This window comes from Tachysurus fulvidraco, chromosome 12, assembly GCF_022655615.1.
Source record: "Tachysurus fulvidraco isolate hzauxx_2018 chromosome 12, HZAU_PFXX_2.0, whole genome shotgun sequence".
Classification (NCBI taxonomy): domain Eukaryota; kingdom Metazoa; phylum Chordata; class Actinopteri; order Siluriformes; family Bagridae; genus Tachysurus; species Tachysurus fulvidraco.
In genome coordinates, this window is record NC_062529.1 from 22338230 (window position 1) to 22350684 (window position 12455).

General features: G+C 40.2%; 1 pseudogene; it reads left to right on the forward strand.

Moving 5' to 3' along the window:
* Positions 1 to 214: 214 nt before the first annotated feature.
* The window catches only part of LOC125146032, a 32011-nt pseudogene continuing 19770 nt past the window's right edge, over positions 215 to 12455 (forward strand).

Consider the following 12455-nt stretch of genomic DNA (forward strand, 5'->3'; position numbering starts at 1 on the left):
GATTTCGGATTTCCAAGCACAGCTCTCGTTACTACAATCTGCAAATGACCATCTCATCCGGTATATACAATCTCTCCCCTCCACTCGACCTGAGACGGTAAGATTTTCATTACCTGATAAATTTGAAGGTACAGCTGAAAAATGCAAGGGGTTTATACGTCAGTGCTCTACCTATTTTGATCATCAACCTGAGACCACCAAATGTTCTTTCATGATGACTCTGCTTACTGGGAAAGCTCTCGAGTGGGCCTCTGCTGTGTGGGATCAAGACGATCTGTTACGTACATCATTCATGTACTCCTTCAAGCAGATTTGTGAAGTTTTTGAGTACCCTGCAGGGGGGTGCGATGTTTCTATGCAGATACTGGATTTGTGCCAAGGCAATCGTACAGCTGCTGAATATGCTGTCGATTTTCGTACAATAGCAGCACAAAGTGGATGGAATGAGGCAGCATTGAAGCCAATATTTAAACATGGTCTACATCATAAGTTACAGTCAAAGATGGCATGTGTATGGAGGATATGGAGTTGGATTTACAACAACTAATATCTATGGCTATCCGCATTGATAATCTGCTTCGTAACAGTCCCACGAGCCTGTTTACCACTTCAATGACTGCCTCTGCTGCTAGTTATCTGGAGCCTGGTGAACCCATGCAGTTCGGATTCACTAAACCATCCATGGAAGACTGAGGGAGGCGACGGGTACAGAAACTCTGTTGTTACTGTGGTCAACCAGGACGTCAATGTCATTTTTTTGCCCCAACAAACCTACACTGAGTAAAGTGAGTATGCATCCAGATAATCTGCTCAATAAATTTTTCACTCTCCTTATGACTATCACTGATGCAAGCCCTGCCCAATGTGTTTCATCTAATAGATTCTGGATCAGCTTTAAACCTAATCCATCATGAACTGGTTACAAAACTCAACATACCTGTAATTCCATGCATACTGCCAATCAATACTACTGCCATCAACAGGGTATCACACATCAAAGCATTCCCGTTTCTGTCAAGATCGGTCTGTTCCACTCAGAAACCATCTCATTTTATGTCACAACTACACCTCAACATCCAGTGGTTCTAGGAAATCCATGGCTAACAATCCACAAATCTCTTGGGTTTCCAGGGAAATTACCAAGTGGTCACCATACTGCCATAACAAATGTTTACAAGGTCATATACAACTTCCATGTTTATCTACAAGTATTGAGAGCCCCATCACTAACAAATCAGTTAATATTCCTGCAGAGTACCTAGAATTCCAGGAAGTCTTCAGCAAAAGTAAAGCTGCTAAGTTACCACCACATCGCACTTGGGACTGTGCCATAGACCTTCTACCAAAACTGCACCTCCCAAAAGTAAGGTCTATCCATTAAACATACCAGAAACACATGCCATGGAACAGTACATTGAAGAAGCTTTGGAATCTGGTTTCATTCGTCCATCATCATCACCAGCAGCATCTGGATTATTCTGCGTTGAAAAAAAGGATGGTGGACTCCGCCCTTGCATTGATTATCGTGGTCTTAATTCTGTGACAATCAAGAACAGGTACTCACTTCCATTAGTTCCCTCAGCATTAGAACAATTATGGGAAGCTACCATTTTTTACCAAACCTGATCTTCGTAGTACATATAACTTGATCAGTATCAGAGAGGGTGATGAGTGGAAGACTGCATTTGTTACCACTAGGGGGCACTATGAATACTCAGTGATGCTGTACGGCCTTTCTAATGCACCTTCGGTATTTCAGTAATTCATCAATGAGATCTTCAGAGACATCCTAAACCATCATGTTATTGCTTACATTGATGACATATCTGATTTACTCAAAGACATGTGAGCAACACATCCATCATGTGAAGGAAGTTCTCTCCTGCCTATTGGCTAATCGGTTGTATGTTAAGGTTGTATGTTAAGTATGAATTTCATGTTTCAAGTACCACTTTCCTAGGCTACAGGATCAGTCATCACGGAGTGGAGATGGACACTAAAAAGGTCGAAGCGCTGACAGAGTGGCTACGGTCAAAGAATTACAGAGATTCTTTGGACTTGCAAATTTCTATAGGAGATTCATCAGAAACTACAGCTCCATTGCAGCTCCACTTACATCACTGCTTAAAGGTAATCCCAAGAAGTTACTATGGACGCCACAAGCCCAGACTGCATTTGATACCTTGAAGACCAGCTACTACTGCTTCAATTCTCAAACACCCAGATCCAGACCAACCATTCATAGTGGAAGTAGACACTTCTGACATGGGCATCGGAGCAGTTCTGTCTCAGAGTCATGGAAACCCTGGTAAACGCTATCCATGTGCTTTCTTTTCTAGAAAATTATCCACGGCTGAGAAAAACTATGATGTGGGGAACAAGGAACTACTATCCATTAAGGAAGTGCTGTCAGAATGGAGACACTGGTTGGAGGGAGCTCGTTGTCCATTTCAGGTGATTACAGATCACAAAAACTTGGAATATATTAAGAGTGCAAAACATCTGAATCAAAGACAAGCGAGATGGTCACTGTTTTTTTTTTTTTTTTTTAATGAGATTTCAGTTCACAGTCACATATCGCCCAGGAAGTAAAAATGGTAAAGCATGTGCATTGTCAAGAATATACGAGTCTGAGGAAAATTCCTGTTGCCAAAGACCAATTCCGTAATTGTGGCACACATTCGCTGGAATATAAAAACTGAACCAACACCACCAGAATGCCCCCCATCACACCAATATGTTCCTGAATCAATTCGTCAACACATCATGCAACGGGTGCATACGTCGCTGAGCTTGGGACACCCTGGTATTCAGCGAATGGAGGAACTGGGGCGTAATTCTTTCAGGTGGCCAAACCTGTCAAATGATGTGTCTATGTATGTTAAGTCTTGCAGTGTGTGCTCAATCCAAGACACCACGAAAACTCCCAGCTGGTCTGTTGGAACCTCTACCTATCCCTCGTCAACCTTGGTCCATCTGGCGGTGGATTTCGTCACTGATCTTCCCAGTTCTCAGGGTCACACCACAATTCTGGTAATAGTCGATCGATTTTCTAAAGCCTGTCATCTGGTCCCACTAAAGGGGTTACCCACTGCTATGGAGACTGCACAAGCCCTGTTTCATCAAGTGTTTCGAGTCTATCGTATACAGATGTGTCATTTTAAAAAGCCCACCTCCGGTAGAAGAATGCCACGAGGACTTCCGGGATTCCGCGAGAGCCAATAGAGGGGGGTCAAATGTTCGGCACGGGAAATTCAAAAACCTGTAGAGGGCAGTTGTTTCATGTAGGCTGATGAGTCGGCAATACTGTATGTGTTATTTTCTTTTGCCGGTTACATAAACAGTCACATCTGCGACCATCTCCGCTGTCACGGCTGGCTTTTTGGTACCGCTCGATGCTACTTCGGATTTCCTCATGTTTAAGTCATTATTTATATATTTTATAAAATACAATGTTATCTAAATACAATATGTGATGCTGAGGTATTTTTTAAATTAAAAATAAGCTCCGGTTCATGTTCTCTGAACAATAAACACTGTTTAACACATGATTTTTAGTCTGATTATTTGCATTGAGCATATCGCAATATAGAGTTATGTACTAATTTACCATTTTTTGTCTGATTATTTGCCATTGAGGCATATCACAATAGAGAGATTAACAACCTGCGTGGCGCAGATCGATTGACACATGAGATCAATGTAACACAAGAGTGATAAGCTTTTGAATGGCTCTTGCAGAACTTTGATGTCATAGATTGATTTGTCTGTGCAGTGCTGCATGCAGTCAAATACATGTAAACAACACGCCTGTTTCATTACTTTCAGGTCGAATACAGATGCCCCTACACCAGAGGCGGTTCTACACCTTTTTTAGGGTGGCTTCAGCCCCCCCTGTGTGTGATCTCAGCCACCCTAAAACTATAAGGACAATTTTTACTTTAATAAATGAACAATAAAAATTGTTAAAATTTATATTAAATTTATATTTAATTTTTATTGTTTAATAAATGAACAATAAAAATTACATTAAAATGCAGGACATGTCATCGATGGGAAAGAAAATTATTTATCAGTTTGATCTAAGAGCGATTTTTTTTTTACTTTGCTTTTACACGCGTGTGTTGTAGTCTTTCAAAAGTGCGTCTCCAGCTGTCTGTTTTATTTGAACGGAGAAGCACAGGTATGCGCAGCATGCACTCGCAGTCAGAGCTGGAGGCGTTTATCTATAACCTTAATCGGCGGAAAGACGGCAATCAAAAGCAGTGAAATTTCACTATTCTTATTACCAGAGTTGTCATATAATATATAATATAAAACGTCTTATTTTAAATTCTCACTGAGGGCTAAGCCCCCCTAAAGATGAAATCCTAGAACCGCCCCTGTCCTACACTCGTAATATATTCATTTATTAAAAAAAAACCAAAAAAAAACGGCGTCACCCTCATGTCCATGTGTACACGTATAAAATAAAATATGAATTATTTTAAAAAATAATTATGCATTATTCATAAAAAAATTAATATGCATTATTTATGTCTCCCCACAGTCTTTATTTTAGCAGCTTCATAACATTTAGCCTTGATAGACCACTGACACAACCCCCAATACTAATCCATCTCCTCTCAGGGATTCAAAAGAAAACCGTTTTTTTCCCTGTTTTCACCATGTTGTGGGGTGATTGGAGTTACTTTGTTTAAAATATTCAGAACGAGTTACAGTCAAGGTACAGGCCTCATACGCCTGTGGCTGCAACACGAAACTGCTGAACAATTTTATTGCTTCCACTAAAGAAAATAGTGCATCCTGTGTGTCCATGGCAAAGCTATACGGCAACGGTGTGTTATAGTTAGCAGCGGTCTGTTATCAAGAAATAAAATAGTGTGTGCATAGAAAGAATTCGTCCACACACCGCTCAAATAAATAAATAAATAAATAAAATTCTGAGCGCAAGTCCACCGTGTAGGCTTTTTGTGTTAAATTATATTTCCTGTCGCTGCGCTGGCGCTTTTATTGTACATGACAGCTTATTGCCCGATGGCCGGTCTTTACATTACGATTAAAAGCAGTATCAATAAGTAAAAAATGTGATGTGCAGTCAAGTTCGAGTGTATGCACTGTTTAAACAAGTGTTCTCAACTTCTCAATGATACTTTTCTGATTTGCAGTTTTGACAAGTTTTATAGCCTTGATATTGTTTCTTATTCAAAAGTGGTGACAGAAAAAACTCAGCACCCCCAACCTGAAACCTCTTCCCAAACCCCTGTCACAATCACATCATAATCAAAATTAATAATTAGGTTTAAAAGCAAATATATATGTAAGGGAAACAAGTTTAATAATTACATGTAATATTGCTCCAAATATCATCAATAATGGTGTGTGCAATAGCATGTATAACTTGCATTTAAGTTGGTAATTTACTTTGATCTAAGGCTTTTCATTAATCAGCATTAATATGTTCTTTTAAAAAAGACTACACATTTTTGACTAAAACTAGACTAAAATTGAAAGATTTTTGGTCGGCTAAAACTTGACTAAGATACCTTGAAAAAAGATATGTGAATGACTAAATATGACTAAAACTAACAAGGACATTTGGCACAAGACTAAGACTAAATTAAAAATAGGTGACGAAATTAACACTACTTGGGACCCGCACCAGAAAATAAAAAAGTAAATCTAGTGTTAATGCACACTCCTTCTCTGTGCAGGCCGCATACCTAAAGCCAATGATGAAGAAAAGGTTAAACCCATGATTCATACTCCTATGTGTTACAATTTGAATGAAAGTGTGTGCAGGTTTCATAATTGTAAATTTATCCATGCTTGGAGTTATTGCACAGACGGGCATCTAAAGTTCGTATGTCCCCGGAGAATGCACGCTCCTTCCAAAAAGAAAAAATAAAGCCAACGCCTGCCAATGTTCCCGAACTTGACAAAGCATTAAAGAAGCATCCTAATCGCTGTTTTGTACATTATTTGATTACCGGGCTTGTTCAAGGTTTCTTGGCTGGTTTAACAATGCTTCCCCTTAAATCTTACATTTGGAACAATCTACAGTCTGCTCTCAAGGAACCTGAAGTAGTCGATAGTCTTCTGGCTAGAGAGGTCGATAAAGGATACATGATCGGCCCCTTTGACAATTCCCTCTTTTCAGTCTTTAGGATTAACCCTCTAGGTGTATCGACAAGGAAGTATTCGGGAAAAAACGTCTAATCATAGACTCGTCAACTCCTCATAACAACGAACACATTCTAAGCATAAACACCTCTCCCTAATTTTTCAATGTTTTATGCTTCAGTTGACAATGCTATCTAGTTCATTAAAACAGTCGGAAAAGGGGCATGGCTGGGCAAAGATGCTTATAGATGCTTTTAAAATTATTCCGCTTCATCCATCCCAATGGCACCTGACATGGAGTAAAATGGCTTAATAAAATGTACTTTTCCGTCTGACTCACATTCGGCTTTCGTAGTAGCCCTCGTATCTTTGATACTTTATCAGAAGCGCTTTGCTGGATTCTTTTAAATAATCGCAAGCTGCCATTCATCCTTCACCTATTAGACGGTTTTCTTGTTGTAGACTACCCAAATTCACAACCACAAGGAAACTTTCAAAAAGCTAGGTATCCCTCTCTCAGATGAAAAAACAGTGGGTTCATCAAGTACGTTAGAATTCCTTAGAATTAATCTAGACAGCAATCTCATGCAAGCTTCATTGCCCCTCGATAAACTCAATCGCATTAGGGAAGTCATGAAAGATACCTTGAAACGCAACTCCATCCATCCATCCATCCATCTTCTACCGCTTTATCCAGGACCGGGTCGCGGGGGCAGCAGACTAAGCAGGGATGCCCAGACTTCCCTCTCCCCAGACACTTCCTCCAGCTCTTCCGGGGGAATACCCAGGCGTTCCCAGGCCAGCCAAGAGACATAGTCCCTCCAGCGTGTCCTAGGAAACGCAACTCCATTACAAAAAAAATAACTTTTTAACTTTTATAACTTAAATTTTGCTAAGCGGATCATTTCTAGACTCCGTGATATCTCAAAAACGGTCGAGAATCTGCACGATTCTATTAAGTTAGATTCAGGTTGCAAATCCGAACTGCATTTCTGGTCCCTCTTATGCGAAGGATGGAATGTAATTTCTTTTTTTTTTACAATGATGCAGTAGAGACTTCCATTGCACTCAAATTCTTTACTGACGCCTCTCCTTTGAGAGGATTTGGAGAATTTTTTAATAATCAGTGGATCGAAAGAGCTTGGCCAAAAGAATTGTCTACTCTTAAACCGTGCCCAGATTCCTCTCCTTCAAACCTGCCTTGCCCAGAATTCGCCCTGACTGTTCTTGACTAAGCACCACTCTGCAGTCTTACCTTTCCGCAGCTTCTCAGTATATGAGATCAAGTTTAGCCAAATCCACATTAAAAGTTTATGATTGAGATCCTGGTTTGCCGCTCATCTACGCTTGGCCTGCCAATCCTGCGGCCTCTCACCAGTGCTCTACACATCTGACTCCTTTTGCATCTGAGCAGCTACAACAGCAGCCTCAGTTACAATGATTTCCACAGTCTGGGAGGATGGTCTTCCGCAGCATCCAAACTTTACGTTTCTCTAGGAATTAAGGACATGTTAGATGTGCAAAAAATCATGGACTCTATTTGATTACGATCTGTCATCCTTTGATGTGTGTTCTTTTTTTCTGTTTTGTGTTGTTGTTTTGTTTTTTCACTAATCCGTATGTTTGAGTATGAAGCTTCACAAGCAACCAGAGTTTTTCAATAGGGCGTATGCTTCCCCTACTGTTTTCACTATAGATTAGTGGATATACAACATGTTTTTGTCATATTGCTGCTGCCGGGGTGTATTAAGCTTCCCCCTTTATGATCCACTTAGCTTTAACTCACTCCGGCAACATGCTTGTTGCAAATATGCCACCTTTTGCTCAGCCCAGGGGGACGCTTCCCCTGATCTCCGATTAGCTCCAGATAAAATGTATGTCAGAATATCAAGCTCATGAGTAACCAGAGTCTCTACAGGGCACATTCTTCCCCTACCTTTTATCATTATAGTTTAGTGGATATACAACATGACATTGTGCTGCAGGGGTGTATTAAGTTTCCCCATTTCTACGACCTTACACTTAGATTCTACTATGCTTGTTGCAAATATGCCGCCTTTTGCTCAGCCCAGGGTGATGCTTCCCCTTGTCTCCGATTAGCCCCAGATGTACAGCTTCCTACCACATCAGTTATGTTGGGGGTCCCCTCTTTGGCATATGGTTTGTTTTGGGGGTCTGTTTTATTCTAGGCACGTGCGCATGGACTGGTGCATTTTAATTTTTAAATTTTAAGAACAGAGCCATACCGCCAACACTAAGTGTGTGCATAGCACTTAATAAACCTTAATTTGACAAAGTGGTCCTGACTGAACTCAAGCATTGCATTAGTTCAGGCAGGCCACGTCATCAAGCTGCATCAGCTGATAATCAGCTGTTCATTACGCGCACCAATCGGGTGTTTCCGATTCCGTTGTTGTGTTTTGGTCTCAATGGATATTACTCTGTATAATTCATCTTCAGTGTGGCTGCAACCAACGGCGACTCCGTCAACTTGGAGGAGTACATGGCCAGCTGACCAGCTACATCTACATCTGATCTGACCGTCTACAAGACCATCAACACACGCTCCAACCAGAAGCCATGGATGACTGTTAAAGTGCATGTGCTGCTGAAGAAAAGAGACCCAGCCTTCAGAACAGGGCTGCCCTAAGAACAGCAAGGGACAAACTGTCCTGAGCCATCAGAGTAGCAAAGCGTGCACATGCCCAGACAATCCACAGCCACTTCCATGATAGCAGAGACCCCCGGCGCATGTGGCAGGGCATACAGGTGATCACAAACTACAAGACAGCTTCACGTGACTGTGATAGTGATGCCTCCCTCCCAGATGCCCTGAATGACTTCTACACTTGGTTTGAGGTGCAGAACAACATAGTGGCAAGTAAGACCATCCCTCCCCCCAACAATCAGGTCGATGTGAGGAGAACTCTATGCAGAGTTAACCCATGGAAGGCTGCTGAACCAAACATTCCTGGCAGTGTGCTCAGGGAATGTGCAGAACAGCTAGTGGATGTCTTCACTGACATCCTCAACATTTTTCTGTGCAGCGCTGTTGTTCCTACGTGCCTCAAGACATCCACCATCATCCCCGTCCCAAAGAAGTCTACAGTGTCCTGCCTCAATAACTATCGACAATAAAGACACTTACATACAAATGATGTTCATAGACTTTAGTTCAGCATTCGAAGCAATCATACCGCAGCACCTGATTGAGAAGCTGAGTCTGCTGGGACTATATCCTGGACTTCCTGACTAGGAGACCTCAGTCAGTCTGCCACTGTATCCTGCCACTGCCACTGTATCCTGGACTTCCTGACTAGGAGACCTCAGTCAGTCAGGATCGGGAACAGCATCACCAGCACCACCACACAGCACTGGAGCCCCTCATGGCTGTGTGCTCAGCACACTGCTGTTTACCTTGGTGACTCACAACTGTGCAGCTATGCACAGATCAAACCATATCACCAAGTTCGCAGATAACACGACCATGGTGGGTTTCATCAGAAAGAAGGATAAATCAGCATACAGAGATGAGGTGCAACAGCTAACTGCCTGGTCTAGAGCCAACAACCTGTCTCTGAATGTTGATAAAACAAAGTTGAGTTGTTGACTTCAAGAGAGAACGGAGCGACCACTTTTTGCTGAACATTGACGGATCATCTGTAGAGAACATCAAGAGCACCAAATTTCTTCATGTTCATCTAGCGGAGAACTTCACCTGGTCCATCAACACCAGCTCCATCACCAAAAAAGCCCAGCAGCATCTCTACTTCTGTTTACAAAGGCTGAGAAAGGCACATCTCCCTCCCCCATCCTGACTATGTTTTACAGAATGGAACAATGAGCACATTCTTAGCAGCTGCATGGCTGTCTGGTTTGGGAACTGCACCATCTCGGATCACAAGACCCTGCAGCAGATAGTGAGGGCATCTGGCTAGATCTGGTTGCACCAATGATTAGTTTGGACACATTTCCTATCAAAAACTAAGCAGAGTTAATGTTGCAGTGTAAAGGGTTTTTGCAGGGTTTTTATGAATGTCCTGACTCATTCACAGCTATTAATTCACCAAAAAAGGGTAATATGGATTGTTATGCATTTTAAACTGAAATAGCTTCCAACTGAGGCAGTGTGACTATATTTTCTATATTTAAGAATGAGAATCATGATCAAGATCAAGAGTGTGACCTCAAATAAGTGGGTCTTATTACTTTCTGATTAACCCCTTCTGAATCTAAAATGGAAACAACTGATGTTCTCAGGGGATCTTCTATCTTATCAAAATAAATATGAAAGTCTCCCATAAGTAATGCTTTGTCTAAGAAGCAACTAGGTTTGAAATCCAAACTTGCAAATTCACAAAGGAATTCAGAAGATTTTTGTTTAGCTTGGGAAACACATTGCAGCTAGCAGATGGTTGGATTAGCCTGCTCCTAGCCCTGGCTCTGGATTGTCACAGATTAACTAGGCCTGTTCTTAAACTATGTGCTATGCTGCAAGAAATGACAGATCGTAATATATAAAAAGATATAATATTAAAAATATTATGTTAGCTGTTTGAAGTCAGGAAACAAAAAGATCTCCTGAAGAAGAAGAATAAAATTAACCGTTGTATTAAAGTAAAAAATGTAATAAACAAAAGCGACAGCATAAAATATTAACCAAAACGAGAAAATAAAAACAGTATAATTTAAACATTGAGAGAGGCATGAAACTCGAAGGATACAAACACACAAACTACTACCATGTCCCATTATTCATTTGTCATCTAAGCATCTGGCTAGATCTGGTTGGTGCAACTGATTTGTCTCCATTCATGTTTAGTTCTTTAGATTTTGACCTGCATTTGTGTTTCCTGTTTTCACTTTATTTGTAGATCACTTGGCCTCTGCCTGTTTATTAGATATCAAATTAGCCAAATTATTGTTTTGGATTGTTTGATACTATCTTTAATAAAACCTGCTCTATCTGCATTTGCATCTGCCTCCGAGATTTTTTTTTCCTTTTTTTTTTTCAATTGTGTGACTTATCTAGAATCTATCAAAAACTATGCAGAGTTAATGTTGCAGTGTAAAGGGTTTTTTCAGGGTTTTTATGAATGTCCTGACTCACTCACAGCTATTAAATCACAAAAAAGGGTAATATGGATTGTACAGTATATGTAAAGTTGGCAGGGGGTGTATATTGCTCACAAAACTTGTTTTAAATGGTTGCTTGGTGTCTGCTTCTATCACCACTAACAATATTATAATGTTGTATTACAGATTAACATCTGGGCTCACCTTATATGACTGACAGAGACACAAATAGAAAATAATCTCATAATCATAATTACAGCCTTCTATTGTCTTCTCCATGAAAGAATGGTTCTCCTGTAAATAATAGCAGTTCATAAAAACAAATATATATAATGACACTTAACATTATCATTTAGATAATTTAAGTACAAATTGATGTATTTATGTATGGTTAATGATTTATTGCATGTGTAAACAGTGCAAGACTAAGGGTGGCTTTTCAGGTGTAATGAAACATCTTCATAGTCTTAGAGAGCATCATTCTTTATTTCATTTTGGTTGCATTTATATATTCACTTAGAAGTAAATTCTTTCAGAAAGAAGCATGATTCTAAGTGTAAATTCAAATCTCTAATAAACAAGCCAGAGATGACTATGGCATGCAAAGCAAAACAAGAGACATCTACTGCAATTACTTCTCATTCTATGTCCTGTAGTGTGTTGGGTTGTGTGAGGAAACGGAGGTAGGTTATGGGGATGTCAGATTAATTTATTTTATTGCAACATCTTCTTCATGCATTTCTTAAAATAGAAACAGTGAATTTGGCAAACAAACAAACAAATATAACAAAATATATACAAAAAATGACAGAAATGAGAGCTGAGAAATATTATTTTTGACTTTCACAACAACAAACTGGTGTTTAAAGGCAGTCATTTTCTGTATCATTCCATATTGCCACATCAAGTCTACTGTACCTGGGTTTCATCTGAACAATGACTTGTCTACCATAACTGACAATTACCATTTATATAATCATAAAAAAAGAAACAAACTTGTTCATGTTTCATTAAAATTTTAAATAGAATTACATTGGGATGGTTGAAAGTGACCATAGTTAATGGAGATGCTCAACACATTATATACATTAAGATTCAAGAGGACTCCGTCCAGGGTGTATCCTGCCTCGATGCCCGATGACGCCTGAGATAGGCACAGGCTCCCCGTGACCCGAGAAGTTCGGATAAAGCGGTAGAAAATGAGTGAGATGAGTGAGATGAGAGAGATTCAAGAGGCATCCTATAATACCTCCATG